This window comes from Amblyraja radiata, chromosome 30 (assembly GCF_010909765.2).
Source record: "Amblyraja radiata isolate CabotCenter1 chromosome 30, sAmbRad1.1.pri, whole genome shotgun sequence".
In the NCBI taxonomy this organism is placed as follows: Eukaryota; Metazoa; Chordata; class Chondrichthyes; order Rajiformes; family Rajidae; genus Amblyraja; species Amblyraja radiata.
The window spans coordinates 28,662-45,456 of record NC_045985.1 but is presented as its reverse complement, the minus strand read 5'-3'; the positions used below and the strand labels follow the sequence as shown (position 1 = coordinate 45,456).

The 16,795-nt window shown below is 45.7% G+C and overlaps 1 long non-coding RNA gene across 1 annotated transcript; it reads right to left on the bottom strand.

Moving 5' to 3' along the window:
- Window positions 1-699: 699 nt before the first annotated feature.
- On the bottom strand, window positions 700-13,077 carry LOC116990063. The gene is made up of 3 exons (XR_004416398.1): window positions 12,920-13,077; window positions 4,178-4,270; window positions 700-749 (listed from the first exon to the last, which is right to left on the bottom strand). It is a non-coding gene; the product is annotated as an uncharacterized LOC116990063 (long non-coding RNA).
- Between the last annotated feature and the right edge of the window lie 3,718 nt (window positions 13,078-16,795).

The following is a 16,795-nucleotide window of genomic DNA, read 5'->3' as shown; positions in this document are numbered from 1 at the left end:
CTGGAGAGGGTCCAGAGGAGGTTTACAAGAATGACCCCAGGAATGAGTGGGTTAACCTACGATGAGCATTTGGCAGTGCTGGGCTTGATTTCAGAAGGATGAGGGGCAGAGGGACCTCACTGAAACTTACCAAATAGTGTTATGCTTGGATAGAGTGGATGTGGAGAGAAGTTTCCACTAGTGGGAGAGTCTAGGACCAGAGGTCACAGCCTCGGAATAGAAGGATGCGTCTTTAGAAAGGAGATGAAGAGGAATTTCTTTAGTCAGAGGGTGGTGAAACTGTGGAATTCTTTGCCACAGAAGGCTGTGGAGGCCGTCAATGGATATTTTTAAGGCAGAGACAGATGTATTCTTGATTAGTACAGGTGTCAGGAGTTATGAGGAGAAGGCAGGAGAATGGGTTGAGAGGGAAAGATAGATCAGACATGATTGAAAGGCAGATTAGACTTGATGGGCCGAATGGTCTGATTACACTACAACATGAACTTGTGAACTTTGAAACACAGCAGGTATATTCAGAAATGCTCATCTCACTGGGAAGAGAGTTGCTGGGCAAGTCTTCATGCTTTGCTGTGGTCTCACATATTCTGTTGTGTCAGGAACTATGAAAATGCACCGAATGCCAAGACAAGGCTGGTGCAACCTTTATCCTCAGGACCCAGACTGCTGGATCATGGCTCCCGATTTCGGCGGCTTTTCCGGGAAGAATCCCTCATCCTCCATTGTGTTTACCGGATTGTACTTTTCACCTGCAAGTGTAAAGGTTGTTTTTATTCACGGTACGTCCCGAAACACGACAGAGGAATTCTTACTTGCAGCGTTGCAACAGGTAGGTGAACATACGTGGAGGAAGGTCGTCACAAAGGTCAGGAAGCGAGCGGGCAAGGTCATCTCTGACTCCTCTCACCCTGGCCACTAACTCTTTGAATCACTTCCCTCTGGAAGGCGACTCCGGACTGTCAAAGCTGCCACAGCCAGACATAAAAACAGTTTTTATCCACGAGCAGTAGCTCTACTCAACAGCCAACAATCTGTAGCTTCCCTTTGATCTGGTATTTTGTTGGTTCACATGCTTGATCAATGGTGTTTTATAACCATATAACAATTACAGCACGGAAACAGGCCATCTCGACCCTTCTAGTCCGTGCCGAACACATAATCTCCCCTAGTCCCATATACCTGCGCTCAGACCATAACCCTCCATTCCTTTCCCATCCATATAACTATCCAATTTATTTTTAAATGATAAAAACGAACCTGCCTCCACCACCTTCACTGGAAGCTCATTCCACACCGCTACCACTCTCTGAGTAAAGAAGTTCCCCCTCATGTTATCCCTAAACTTCAGTCCCTTAATTCTCAAGTCATGTCCCCTTGTTTGAATCTTCCCTACTCTCAGTGGGAAAAGCTTTTCCACGTCAACTCTGTCTATCCCTCTCATCATTTTAAAAACCTCTATCAAGTCCCCCCTTAACCTTCTGCGCTCCAAAGAATAAAACCCTAACTTGTTCAACCTTTCTCTGTAACTTAGTTGCTGAAACCCAGGCAACATTCTAGTAAATCTCCTCTGTGCTCTCTCTATTTTGTTGACATCCTTCCTATAATTAGGCGACCAAAATTGTACACCATACTCCAGAATTGGCCTCACTAATGCCTTGTACAATTTTAACATTACATCCCAACTTCTATACTCAATGCTCTGATTTATAAAGGCCAGCACACCAAAAGCTTTCTTTACCTTATCATTAATGTTTTATTATTATTAATGTTTAGTGTTTTCTGAGTCACTCATAACTGTCACTGTATGTCATGTTGTTACTTGTAGGCGGAGCACCAAGGCAAATTCCTTGTATGTGAATACTTGGCCAATAAACTGACTTACTTACTTACTTAAATGCTGGAGTAACGCAGCGGGTGAGGCAGCATCTCTGGAGAGAAGGAATGGGCGACGTTTCGGGTCGAGACCCTTCTTCAGACTGATGTCGGGGGAGGGGGTGGGACAGCGATAGAAAGTAGGCGGAGACAGTAAGACTGGTGGGAGAACTGGGAAGGGGAGGTGATGGAGAGAGAGGAAAATCAAGGGCTATCTGAAGTTAGAGAAGTCAATGTTCATACCGCTGGGATGTAAACTACCCAAGTGAAATATGAGGTGCTGCTCCTCCAATTTGTGCTGGGCCTCACTCTGACAATGGAGGAGGCCCAGGACAGAAAGGTCGGATTGGGAATGGGAGGGGGAGTTGAAGTGCTGAGCCACCGGGAGATCAGGTAGATTGAGATGGACTGAGCGGAGGCGTTCAGCGAAACGATCGGTCTAGCCATTGCTGATGCTATCTGCAGTACGAGTGGACGAGTTGGGCCAAAGGGCCTGTTTCAATGCCACGTGACTTAATTCCAATAGACAATGGACAATAGGTGCAGGAGGAGGCCATTAGACTCTTCGGTCCAGCACCGCCATTCAATGTGATCATGGCTGATCATTCCCAATTAGTACCCCGTTCCTGCCTTCTCCCCATGAAACCGATTGAAGATGATTGGGGAATTCTCGCCTCAGAGGCCGGTTCTCTAGATGCTTTCAGGAGAGAACCAGATAGGACTCTTAAAGATAGCGGAGTCAGGGGATATGGGGAGAAGGCTGGAACGGGGTACTGTTTGTGGATGATCAGCCATAATCACATTGAATGGCGGTGCTGGCTCGATTGGCCTACTCCTGCACCTATTGTCTATTGTCTATTGTCTAGTGCATGGATATAATAGGTTTAGTTTTGTTTAGAGATACAGCACGAAAACTGGCCCTTCAGCCCACCGGGTCTACGCCAATCAGCGAACCCCACACATTAACACTATCCTACACACACTAGGGATAATTTACAGATACACTAAGCCAACTAACTTACAAATATGTACGTCTTTGGAGTGTGGGAGGAAACTGAAGATCTCGGAGAAAACCCACGCAGGTTACAGGGAGAACTTAAAAAATCCGTAAAGACAGAACCTGTAGTCGGGATCGAACCCGGGCCTCCGGAGCTGCATTCGCTGTAAGGCAGCAACTCTACCGCTGTGCCACCGTGACCAAGAGTCTAGGCGTTTCATTCCAGGAGGGTTTGTTATAGAATTCTGACTGAGGATTGATATTTACATTACCATCGAGGTCAGCATTATTTGATTAATTAATGATTGGTGGGATTCATTGCCGCAGAAGGCTGTGGAGGACAAGTCAATGGATATTTTTGGGGGGCAGAGATAGATTCTTGATTGGTACGGGTGTCAGGGGTTATGGGGAGAAGGCAGGAGAATGGGGTTAAGAGGGAGAGATCGATCAGCTGTGATTGAATGGTGGAAAAGACCTGCTGGGCCGAATGGCCTCATTCTGCTGCCATCACTTGTGAACCCAGCAACAGGCAAGGAATCAAATCTAAAACAAGTGCATGGAACCCCTGCAATGAAGTCAATAGACAATGGACAATAGGTGCAGGAGTAGGCCATTCGGCCCTTCGAGCCAGCACCGCCATTCGATGTGATCATGGCTGATCATCCACAATTAGTACCCCGTTCCTGCCTTCTCCCCATATCCCTTGACTCCGCTATCTTTAAGAGCCCCATCTAGCTCTCTCTTGAAAGCATCCAGAGAATTGGCCCGAGGCAGAGAATTCCACAGATTCACAACTCTGGGTGAAAATGGACGACAGGTGGCGCATTGGGCTAAGTGTTCGGCTGGCGACCGGAAGGTAGCCGGTTCGAATCCCGCTTGGAGTGCATACTGTCGTTGTGTCCTTGGGCAAGACACTTCACCCACCTTTGCCTGTGTGTGAATGTGTGTGAGTGATTGGTGGTGGTCGGAGGGGCCGTAGGCGCAGATTGGCAGCCACGCTTCCGTCAGTCTGCCCCAGGGCAGCTGTGGCTACAGAAGTAGCTTACCACCACCGAGTGTGACTGAGGAGTGAATGAATAATGCGATGTAAAGCGCCTTGAGTATTAGAAAGGCGCTATATAAATCCCATCCATTATTATTATTATTAAAATGTTTTTCCTCAACTCTGTTCTAAATGGCCTATCACTTATTCTTAAACTGTGTGGCCCCTGGTTCTGGACACCCCCAACATCGGGAACATGTTTCCTGCCTTTAGCGTGTCCAATCTCTTCATAATATTATATGTTTCAATATAAGGGAGATACTGACCTTGGACCTGGCTGCTTTGGAGCTCAGACGTGCCAGGTGGGCCTTCCTTTTTGCTTATGACACTGCCGATCTTGCTTGCCACATAGCTGCAGGCTGCAAAATAAATACCATTCAGAACATGCAATGCTTCAATGGTTCTTTGTGTTAACATGTGTACCCAGTTACAGTGAATTTATTTTGGCTTACACATCAACAAGATTAATGCCATACATAAGTACAATCCCTGATTTAGTTCCGAATAGAAACATAGAAACATAGAAATTAGGTGCAGGAGTAGGCCATTCGGCCCTTCGAGCCTGCACCGCCATTCAATATGATCATGGCTGATCATCCAACTCAGTATCCCGTACCTGCCTTCTCTCCATACCCTCTGATCCCCTTAGCCACAAGGGCCACATCTAACTCCCTCTTAAATATAGCCAATGAACTGGCCTCGACTACCCTCTGTGGCAGAGAGTTCCAGAGATTCACCACTCTCTGTGTGAAAAAAGTTCTTCTCATCTCGGTTTTAAAGGATTTCCCCCTTATCCTTAAGCTGTGACCCCTTGTCCTGGACTTCCCCAACATCGGGAGCAATCTTCCTGCATCTAGCCTGTCCAACCCCTTAAGAATTTTATAAGTTTCTATAAGATCCCCTCTCAATCTCCTAAATTCTAGAGAGTATAAACCAAGTCTATCCAGTCTTTCGTCATAAGACAGTCCTGACATCCCAGGAATCAGTCTGGTGAACCTTCTCTGCACTCCCTCTATGGCAATAATGTCCTTCCTCAGATTTGGAGACCAAAACTGTACGCAATACTTCAGGTGTGGTCTCACCAAGACCCTGTACAACTGCAGTAGAACCTTACTGCTCCTATACTCAAATCCTTTTGCTATGAAAGCTAACATACCATTCGCTTTCTTCACTGCCTGCTGCACCTGCATGCCCACTTTCAATGACTGGTGTACCATGACACCCAGGTCTCGCTGCATCTCCCCTTTTCCTAGTCGGCCACCATTTAGATAATACATAGAAACAATCCACGAGCCCATTCGCAATAGTCGTCAGGTTTTGGTTGCATCAGATAAGAGATGTTCTTGCCATCATGTTCGGCACAGACATTGTGACTTTATGTGTTGTACTGTTCAATATTCAGAAACGATCTTCAATAGTCAATAGACAATAGGTGCAGGATTCACATTCACATTTATTGTCATATGCACCATAAGGTACGGTGATATTTGCATGGGATTTCTCCGAGATCTTCGTGTTTCCTCCCACACACCTAAGACGTACAGGTTTGTAGGTTAATTGGCTTGGTAAATGTAAACATTGTCCCTAGTGGGTGTAGGATAGTATTAATGTGCGGGATCGCTGGTCGACATGCACCTGCTGGGCCGAAGGGCCTGTTTCGGAGCTGTATCTCTAAACAAAACTAAACCTACAAACTAGGAGCAATTTACAGAGGGCCATTTAACAATAGACAATAGGTGCCGGAGTAGTCCATTCGGCCCTTCGAGCCAGCACCGCCATTCAATGTCATCATGGCTGATCATCCCCAATCAGTACCCCGCTCCTGCCTTCTCCCCATATCCCCTGACTCCGCTATTTTTAAGAGCCCTATCTAGCTCTCTCTTGAAAGCATCCAGAGAACCTGCCTCCACCGCCCTCTGAGGCAGAGAATTCCACAGACTCACAACTCTCTGTGTGAAAAAGTGTTTCCTCGTCTCCGTTCTAAATGGCTTACCCCATATTCTTAAACTGTGGCTCCTGGTTCTGGACTCCCCCAACATCGGGAACATGTTTCCTGCCTCTAGCGTGTCCAAACCCTTAATAATCTTATATGTTTCAACAAGATGCCCTCTCATCCTTCTAAACTCCAGAGTGTACAAGCCCAGCCGCTCCATTCTCTCAGCATATGACAGTCCCGCCATCCCGGGAATTAACCTTGTAAAGCTACGCTGCACTCCCTCAATGGCAAGATTGTCCTTCCTCAAATTTGGAGACCAAAACTGCACACAATACTCCAGGTGTGGTCTCACTACAACTGCAGAAGGACCTCTTTGCTCCTATACTCAACTTCAAAAAGTAGTAGGAAACGAAAAGGCATTGTGACCCCTATAAAGAATGAACTGACAGACCAGATATATGTGGATTGTAACCCTTCCAGCCTGGGTATCATCAGACTGGCCACAAGGGACAAATCTGGGCGGCACGGTGGTGCAGCGGTAGAGTTGCTGCCTTACAGCGCCAGAGACCCAGGTTCAATCCTGACCACGGGGGAGTTTGTACGTTCTACCCATGAGCGCATGGCTCCCACACTCCAAAGACGGACAGGTCTGTAGTTTACTTGAATTGGTGTAAATGTAAATTGTCCCTAGTGTGTGTAGGATAGTAGGATCTTTCCTGGTCCGAGAACACTAACGCAATTATCAAAAATGCTCATCAGCGCCTCTACTTCCTGAGGAGATTACGGAGAGTCGGATTGTCAAGGAAGACTCTCTCTAACTTCTACAGGTGCACAGTCGAGAGCATGCTGACCGGTTGCATCGTGGCTTGGTTCGGCAATTTGAGCGCCCTGGAGAGGAAAAGACTACAAAAAGTAGTAAACACTGCCCAGTCCATCATCTGCTCTGACCTTCCTTCCATCGAGGGGAGTTATCGCAGTCGCTGCCTCAAAAAGGCTGGCAGTATCATCAAAGACCCACACCATCCTGGCCACACACTCATCTCCCTGCTACCTTCAGGTAGAAGGTACAGGAGCCTGAAGACTGCAACAACCAGGTTCAGGAATAGCTACTTCCCCACAGCCATCAGGCTATTAAACCTGGCTCGGACAAAACTCTGATTATTAGCAACCACTTTCTGTTATTTGCACTACCAGTTTATTTATTCATGTGTGTATATATTTATATCATGGTATATGGACACATTTATCTGTTTTGTAGTAAATGCCTACTATTTTCTGTGTGCTTAAGCAAAGCAAGAATTTCATTGTCCTATACAGGGACACATGACAATAAACTCACTTGAACTTGAACTTGAACACTTGATAGTGTTTTACACATACACCAAGCCAATTCAACGACAAACCTGTACGCCTTTGGAGTGTGGGAGGAAACCGAATATCTCGGGTAAAACCCACGCAGTACAAACTCCGTACAGACAGCGCCCGTAGTCGGGATCGAACCTGGGTCTCCGGTGCTGCAAGCGCTGTAAGGCAGCAACTCTACCGCTGCGCCACCGTGTCCGCCCACTCGGCTTGGTAACAATTGTAAATTGTCTCTCAGCTGGCGTAGCTCAGCGGGATGGGCAGCGTCTCGGGGAGGGAAGGAATGGGCGCGGATCAGGCCCTAGTGTGTGTAGGGTGGTGTTAATGTGCGGGGATCGCTGGTCGGCGCGGACTCGGTGGGCCGAAGGGCCCGTTTCCGTGCTGTGTCTCTAAACTAAACTGGTAACACGAGGCTGGGCGGAGGGGGTGGGGAAGCTGTTACGAATCGTTGGAGCGAGTGGAGGAGGGTCGGGGCTTTCACCAAAATCCGTAACGTTCCACACTCCATAGGGAGGGTTCTGGTGGAAGCCGCTGATTGGCGGAAGCAGACTAGAGGAAGCAGCAGATTGGGTGCAACCTCGGGTTAGCATTTCTGCTTTCTGGTTAAAGGTACAGTGCTTTAGTAAAGGTACAGTGAGCCAAGGGTACAGTGGGCTAAAGGTACAGTGGGCTAAAGGTACAGTGGGCTAAAGGTACAGTGCTTTAGTAAAGGTGCAGTGAGCCAAGGGTACAGTGGGCTAAAGGTACAGTGGGCTAAAGGTACAGTGCTTTAGTAAAGGTTCAGTGAGCCAAGGGTACAGTGGGCTAAAGGTACAGTGCTTTAGTAAAGGTACAGTGAGCTAAGGGTACAGTGGGCTAAAGGTACAGTGCTTTTTGTTTATATAATAAAGGTGCAGTTTAAAGGTCAAGAGGGAGCAGCTGTTGTGAGTCAGATACCTGCTGATTTCTCCCAGCAGTTTCTATTGTATTATACTGGTATCAGATCCAGGGTAAGGCGAGAGAATGACAGTCAGAGCAGTGTACTGTTCTGGATGTCAGATGTGGGAGGTCATGGTGTCGGATGGCCCTCCAGACGTCCACATCTGCACCAGGTGCAGTGAGATGGGGCTCCTAAGGGACCGTATTAGGATCCTGGAGCAGCAGCTCGATGACCTCTGTCTGGTCAGGGAGAGTGAGGAGGTCATAGAGGGGAGTTATAGGGAGGTGGTCACTCCAAAACCACGGGAGAGTGACATGTGGGTCACGCTAAGGAAGGGCAAGGGGCAGAGGCAGGGACAAATGAGTACTCCAATGTCGGTACACCTTGCAAATAAGTACTCCTGTTTGAGTACGGATGGGGGTGACAGCCTACCCGGGGGTAGCAACAGCGGACGGGCCTCCAGCACAGAGACCGGCCCTGTTGCTCCGAAAGGTAGGGACAAAAAGAAGAGGGCAATAGTAATTGGGGACTCTATTGTTAGGGGGTCGGATAGGCGTTTCTGTGGACGCAGTCGGGAGACCAGGATGGTGGTCTGCCTCCCTGGTGCCAAGGTCTCGGACGTGTCTCAACGCATCCAAGATATCCTGAAATCAGAGGGAGAGGAGCCTGAGGTCGTGGTACATATAGGTACCAATGACATAGGTAAAAAAAGGGAAGAGGTCCTGAAGGGAGGATTTAGGGAGTTGGAAGGAGTTAAGGAAAAGGACCAAAAAAGTAACAATCTCAGGATTACTGCCTGTGCCACGCGACAGTGAGAGTAGAAATGGAGCGAGGTGCAGGATAAATGCGTGGCTGAAAGACTGGTGCAGAGGGCAGGGATTCAAGTTTATGGATCATTGGGACTTCTTTTGGGGAAGGTGTGACCTGTACAGAAAGGATGGGTTGCACTTGAACCCGAGGGGGACCAATATCCTGGTGGGGAAATTTGCAAAGGCCACTGGGGAGACTTTAAACTAGAATGGTTGGGGCGAGGGACTCAAATAGAGAAAGCTAGTAGACAGAATGGGAGGCAGGAAGCAGAAAAGGGAAGCACTCGGACACAAGAGGAGAAAGAAAAAAAGGAAATAAACAGAGAATAAGAGACGGGGGGTTTCTTAAATGTGCATATTTTAATGCTAGGAGCATTGTAAGAAAGGTGGATGAGCTTAGAGTCTGGATAGACACCTGGAAGTATGATGTTGTGGCGATCAGTGAAACATGGTTGCAGGAGGGCTGTGATTGGAAACTAAATATTCCAGGATTTCGTTGCTTCAGGTGTGATAGAATTGGAGGGGCAAGAGGTGGAGGTGTTGCATTGTTAGTTAGGGAAGATATTACAGCAGTGCTTTGGCAGGATAGATTGGAGGGCTCATCTAGGGAGGCTATTTGGGTGGAACTGAGATGTGGGAAAGGTGTAGCAACACTTATAGGGGTGTATTATCAACCGCCAAATGGGGAACGAGATTTGGAAGAGCAAATATGTAAGGAGATAGCAGATATTAGTAGTAAGCACAAGGTAGTGATTGTGGGAGATTTCAACTTTCCACACATAGACTGGGAAACACATTCTGTAAATGGGCTGGATGGTTTGGAGTTTGTAAAATGTGTGCAGGATAGTTTTTTGCAGCAATACATAGAGGTACCTACTAGAGGAGGGGCAGTGCTGGACCTCCTGTTAGGAAATGAGACGGGACAGGTGGCGGCGGTATGCGTTGGGGAGCAATTTGAGTCCAGTGATCACAATACCATTAGTTTCAATATAATTATGGAGAGGGTCAGAACTGGACCTAGGGTTGAGATTTTTGATTGGAGAAAGGCTAACTTTGATGAGATGCGAGATGATTTAAAAGGAGTGAACTAGGACATTTTGTTTTATGGGAAGGATGTAGAAGAGAAATGGAGGACATTTAAAGGGGAAATTTTAAGAGTACAGAATCTTTATGTTCCTGTTCGGTTGAAAGGAAAGTAAAAATTGGAAAGAGCCCTGGTTTTCAAGGGAAATTGGACATCTTGTTCGGAAAAAGAGGGAGGTCTACAATAATTATAGGCAGCATGAAGTAAATGAGGTGCTTGAGGAGTATAAGGAATGTAAAAAGAATCTTAAGAAAGAAATTAGAAAAGCTAAAAGAAGATATGAGGTTGCTTTGGCAAGTAAGGTGAAAATAAATCCAAAGGGTTTCTACAGCTATGGATACTATGAGTTTCAAAGTAAAAGAAGTACTGACACTTTTGAAAAATATAAAAGTGGATAAGTTTCCAGGTCCTGACAGGATATTCCCTAGGACATTGAGGGAAGTTAGTGTAGAAATAGCCGGGGCTATGACAGAAATATTTCAAATGTCATTAGAAACGGGAATAGTCCCCGAGGATTGGCGTACTGCGCATGTTGTTCCATTGTTTAAAAAGGGTTCTAAGAGTAAACCTAGCAATTATAGACCTGTTAGTTTGACTTCAGTGGTGGGCAAATTAATGGAAAAGATACTTAGAGATAATATATATAAGCATCTGGATAAACAGGGTCTGATTAGGAACAGTCAACATGGATTTGTGCCTGGAAGGTCATGTTTGACTAATCTTCTTGAATTTTTTGAAGAGGTTACTAGGGAAATTGACGAGGGTAAAGCAGTGGATGTTGTCTATATGGACTTTAGTAAGGCCTTTGACAAGGTTCCTCATGGAAGGTTGGTTAAGAAGGTTCGACTGTTGGGTATAAATGCAGGATTAGCAAGATGGATTCAACAGTGGCTGAATGGGAGAAGCCAGAGGGTAATGGTGGATGGCTGTTTGTCGGGTTGGAGGCAGGTGACTAGTGGGGTGCCTCAGGGATCTGTGTTGGGTCCTTTGTTGTTTGTCATGTACATCAATGATCTGGATGAAGGTGTGGTAAATTGGATTAGTAAGTATGCAGATGATACCAAGATAATGAAGAGGATTTCCAAAATCTACAGAGTGATTTAGGCCATTTGGAAAAATGGGCTGAAAGATGGCAGATGGAGTTTAATGCTGATAAATGTGAGGTGCTACACCTTGGCAGGACAAATCAAAATAGGACGTACATGGTAAATGGTAGGGAATTGAAGAATACAGTTGAACAGAGGGATCTGGGAATAACCGTGCATAGTTCCTTGAAGGTGGAATCTCATATAGATAGGGTGGTAAAGAAAGCTTTTGGTATGCTTTATAAATCAGAGCATTGAGTATAGAAGCTGGGATGTAATGTTAAAATTGTACAAGGCATTGGTGAGACCAAATCTGGAGTATGGTGTACAATTTTGGTCGCCCAATTATAGGAAGGATGTCAACAAAATAGAGAGAGTACAGAAGAGATTTACTAGAATGTTGCCTGGGTTTCAACAACTAAGTTACAGAGATAGGTTGAATAAGTTAGGTCTTTATTCTTTGGAATGCAGAAGGTTAAGGGGGGACTTGATAGAGGTCTTTAAAATAATGAGAGGGATAGACAGAGTTGATGTGGACAAGCTTTTCCCTTTGAGAATAGGGAAGATTCAAACAAGAGGACATGACTTCAGAATTAAGGGACAGAAGTTTAGGGGTAACATGAGGGGGAACTTCTTTACTCAGAGAGTTGTAGCGGTGTGGAATGAGCTTCCAGTGGAAGTGGTGGAGGCAGGTTCGTTGGTATCATTTAAAAATAAATTGGATAGGCATATGGATGAGAAGGGAATGGAGGGTTATGGTATGAGTGCAGGCAGGTGGGACTAAGGGAAAAAAAAAAGTTGTTCGGCACGGACTTGTAGGGCTGAGATGGCCTGTTTTCCGTGCTGTAATTGTTATATGGTTATATGGTTATATGAATCGGTTTCCATACCCAAATTCCACCAGCCCAAATTCCACCAACCCAAATTCCACCAGCCTGGCTGTGTGGTCATTAAAATACAATACAAAAAAATACAATACAATACCCATGAAAATTGGGAGCTAGCATAGACATGGTGGGCCGAAGGGCCTGTCCCTGTGCTGTACTGTTCTCTGTAACTGGGAACAGAAGTGGGTACAAGTGTTTCACTGTGTGCCAACGCATGTTGAGGTCTTACCTAGAAAAATAGGTGCATGAGTAGGCCATTCGGCCCTTCGAGCCAGCACTGTACCCCGTTACTGCTTTTTCTCCCCTATCCCTCGATTCCGTTAGCCCCAGAGGAGGGGAATCACGGGCCAGAGGACACAGGTGTAAGTGAAAGGGGCAAGATTTAATAGGAACCTGAGGGGTAACGTTTTCACTCAGAGGGTGATGGTTCAACTGCCAGAGGAGGTAGCTGAGGCAGGTACACTAGCAACATTTAAAATACATTTGGATAGGTACATGAATAGGAAAGGATTAGAGGGATGTGGGCTAAATGCGAGCAAATGGGGCAACTTGGTCGACATGGACAAGATGGGCCGAAGGGCCTGTTTCCACGTACACCTCTATAACCTTTTACACACCGACAGTTAATCATATCCATAAAAAATAAAATGTAAAATGTAAAATAGTGATCTCAATCAATGTAACTAATTTTTGACAATTTATATTCAATCTTCCAAATTATTCTCTATAAAATACTTTCTGAGGCAGGATTTTGACCGCCGAAAGAAAATGTATTTAACTTCAAGTATAAATCTGCTCTGTTCAATCCCACCATTTTGTGGTGGAGAAAATGTAAATAGGAATCTGCAGCCACGCCTGGCAATTTTAAAATTCTGGTTAAACTGGTTGCTTTTTTAAAAATAGACTCAAGAACGATTCCTACTCACCCTTAATGATTAGTCAGACCATGTTTTTATTCCTGCTTTGCGAATCCTTCTCTCCAGAAAGGACAAATTTACAAGAATCTTGTCTGTCCCGCTGAGTTACTCCAGCGTTTATGTGGCTGTCGACAAGAATCTGTTGTTTCAGCCAACGCTTCCGCGTTGAGCAGCTGTAGCTCGTTGTGCGCCCGGCCTGATGGGAGTTGTAGTCATCTCAGGGTGAACGCCAGCCACCGAGGCTTGCAAGGAACTACAACCCAGTTGCAAAACTTCAGCGGGGCGGTCACGGTGGCGCAGCGGTAGTGTTGGAGCGCCGGTGGACCGGGTTCGATCCCGACCACGGGCGCTGTCTGTGCGGAGTTTGCACGTTCTCTCCGTGACCTGCGTGGCTTTTCTCCGAAATCTTCGGTTTCCAAAGATGTACAGGGTTGTGGGTGAATTGTGTAAATGTAAATTGTCCCCAGCGTGTGTGTGTGTAGGGTAGTGATAATGTGCGAATTCGGTGGTAGGGCATGTTTCCGCGCTGTGTCTCTAAACTGAATCACTCTGCATGGCAGAAAGGTAGGTCAATCAACATGCGCTGCCTAACCCGCTGCGTTACTCCAGCACTCTGTGTCTTTTTATGTTGTAAACCAACGTCTGCAGTTCCTTGTTTCTGGGATTTGGTTGTGGGTAGCCACCCGCAGTGCTCAAAAACAGGAGCAACCTGGACAAACCATTTTGCCACTACAGTGTCACACTTTTGCCAAACCTGCAGCATTGCATTTTACGGGGGACATATGTTGCTTTGAACCCAAACGTTTGTTATGCCGTAGTACAGGAAGTCTTCAGTAAGCGGTGCTGTTGCATTGAAAAAAAACATGTCTGATTCTTATGCAAGATAAGACACAGAGTGTTGAAGTAATTCAGCGGGTCAAGCGGTACCTCTGGAGAAAAAGGATAGGTGACGTTTCGGGTCAATAGACAATAGGTGCAGGAGTAGGCCATTCGGCCCTTCGAGCCAGCACTGCCATTCACTGTGATCATGGCTGATCATCCACAATCAGTACCCCGTTCCTGCCTTCTCCACATATCCCTTGACTGATCCAACTCTCTCTTGAAAGCATCCAGAGAATTGGCCTACACGCTCTTCTGAGGCAGAGAATTCCACAGACTCACAACTCTCTGGGTGAAAACGTTTTTCCTCATCTCCGTTCTAAATGACCTACCCCTTATTCTTAAACAGTGCCCCCCTGGTTCTGGACTCCCCCAACATCGGGAACATGTTTCCTGCCTCTAGCGTGTCCAATCTCTTAATAATCTGATATGTTTCAATTAGATCTCCTCTCATCCTTCTAAGCTCCAGAGTGTACAAGCCCAGCCGCTCCATTCTCTCGGCATATGACAGTCCCGCCATCCCGGAAATTAACCTTGTGAACCTACGCTGCACTCCCTCAATAGCAAGAATTTTCTTCCTCAAATTTGCAGACCATAACTGCACACAATACTCCTGGTGTGGTCTCACTAGGGCCATGTACTACTGCAGAAGGACCTCTTTGCTGCTATACTCGGGACCCTTCTTCAGACTGAAAGCAGGGGGGAGGGAACAGGAGGTGAGAAACGGCCAGAACAAAGCAGAACTGGCAGCAGATGACGAAAGAGAGGTTAAGTCCATAATGACCCATTGTTGGCTGGGGAAGAGGTGATAATGAAGGGAAGCATGGATGTGAACATTTGAACTAGTAGGTAGACAAAAATGCTGGAGAAACTCAGCGGGTGAGGCAGCATCTATGGAGCGAAGGAATAGGTGACGTTTCGGGTCAAGACCCTTCTTCCTACGAGTAGAACTAGCAGGATGCCGAAATAAATTCCTCCTTATCTAATTTCTAAAGGTAGGTCATGTTATTATGAGGCAATGGCCTCTGGTCCTAGACTCCCCCACCAGTGGAAACATCCTATCCACATATAAGGCGGCCACGGTGGCGCAGCGGTAGAGTTGCTGCCTTACAGAGTATACAGCGCCGGAGACCCGGGTTCGATCCCAACTACGGGTGCTGTCTGTACGGGGTTTGTACGTATGTGTGTGTTTTCTCCGAGATCTTCGGTTTCTTCCCACACTCCAAAGACGTGCAGGTATGTAGGCTAATTGGATTGGTGTATGTGTAAAATTGTCCCTAGTGTGTGTAGGATAGTGTTAATATGCGGGGATCACTGGTCGGCGCGGACTCAGTTGGCCGAAGGGCCTGTTTCCACGCTGTATTTCTAACCTAAGAAAAACCTAAACATCCACTCTCTCCAGGCCTGTCACTAACTCTGGTTCCTATTAAATATTTCCTCTCTCCTTAAATTTTACCTTTATTGTAATAAGCAACCCATTATCTTCCCTTGCTCCAATCTATTGAAAGTTGGGTTGCGGTAAGTGTGACTTGTGGAAGGATAGTGAACCATATTATGTATGCCGATGATCTTGTGGTCTTTAGTCCATCTAGCGCTGGTCTCCAGCAGCTCCTTACTATATGTTCCGTGTATGGTGTGGAACATGACATTAAATATAATGCTAGTAAGAGTGCTGTTATGGTCTGTAGAACCAAAGAGGATAAATGCCTAAAATATCCTGTTTTTAAATTGTCTGACAACAATCTTAGTGTCTGTAATAAGATAAAATATCTAGAGCATATTATTACAGAACAAATGACAGATGATGAGGATATTTATAGGCAACGACGCATGCTGTATGTACAGGCGAATATTCTCTTGCGTAAATTTGGTGCGTGTGCAGATGTGGTGAAGATGTCGCTATTTAGAGCATACTGCACACCACTCTACACTGCGCACCTGTGGTCGAACTATTTAAAGACAAGTATGCAGAGACTAAAGGTGGCATATAACAATGCCATGAGAACACTGCTAAGGCAACCTAGATGGTGTAGTGCCAGTAATATGTTTGTGGCTGCAGGAGTCAGTACTTTAGAAGCTATCCTAAGACACCACATGTATAAATTGATTTGCAGGATAAATGACTCTAAAAATGTGCTTATTGTGGCCTTGTCAAACATAAGGGTTAGCACTACACGCTACAAATCCCAGTTGTGGAGACACTGGTATAGTTGTCTCGTTGTAGGACATTGATCATCTTTTAATCTGGATTTTTAACTTAAGTATTGTGGGTTTTTGTTAAATATAAATTATGATGTTTTTATGTGATATACCATGATTTTATATATATTTATGATATTTAATATGCAATATATTTTTTATGTAATGTTGCCCCTTGATAGAGGTCTTTAAAATGATGAGAGGGATAGACAGAGTTGACGTGGATAAGCTTTTCCCACTGAGAGTAGGGAAGTTTCAAACAAGGGGACATGACTTGAGAATTAAGGGACAGAAGTTTAGGGGTAACATGAGGGGGAACTTCTTTACTCAGAGAGTGGTGGCTGTGTGGAATGAGCTTCCAGGGAAGGTGGTGGAGGCAGGTTCGTTTTTATCATTTAAAAATAAATTGGATAGTTATATGGACGGGAAAGGAATGGAGGGTTATGGTCTGAGCGCAGGTATATGGGACTAGGGGAGAATACGTGTTCGGCACGGACTAGAAGGGTCGAGATGGCCTGTTTCCGTGCTGTAATTGTTATATGGTTGTTATATATGGTTATATGGTCTGGACCTTGAGTCCGAAATAAAGTTTATTATTATTATTATTATTATTATTATTATTATTATAGAGTGATGCAGTGTGGAAACAGGCTCCTCGGCCCACCTTGCCCAACATGTCCCCGTTACACTAGTCCCACCTGCCTGCATTTGGTCCATATCCCTCCAAACCTATCCTATCCATGTACCTGTCTAACTGTTTCTTAAGTGTTGCCTCAACTACCTCCTCTGGCAGCTTGTTCCATACAC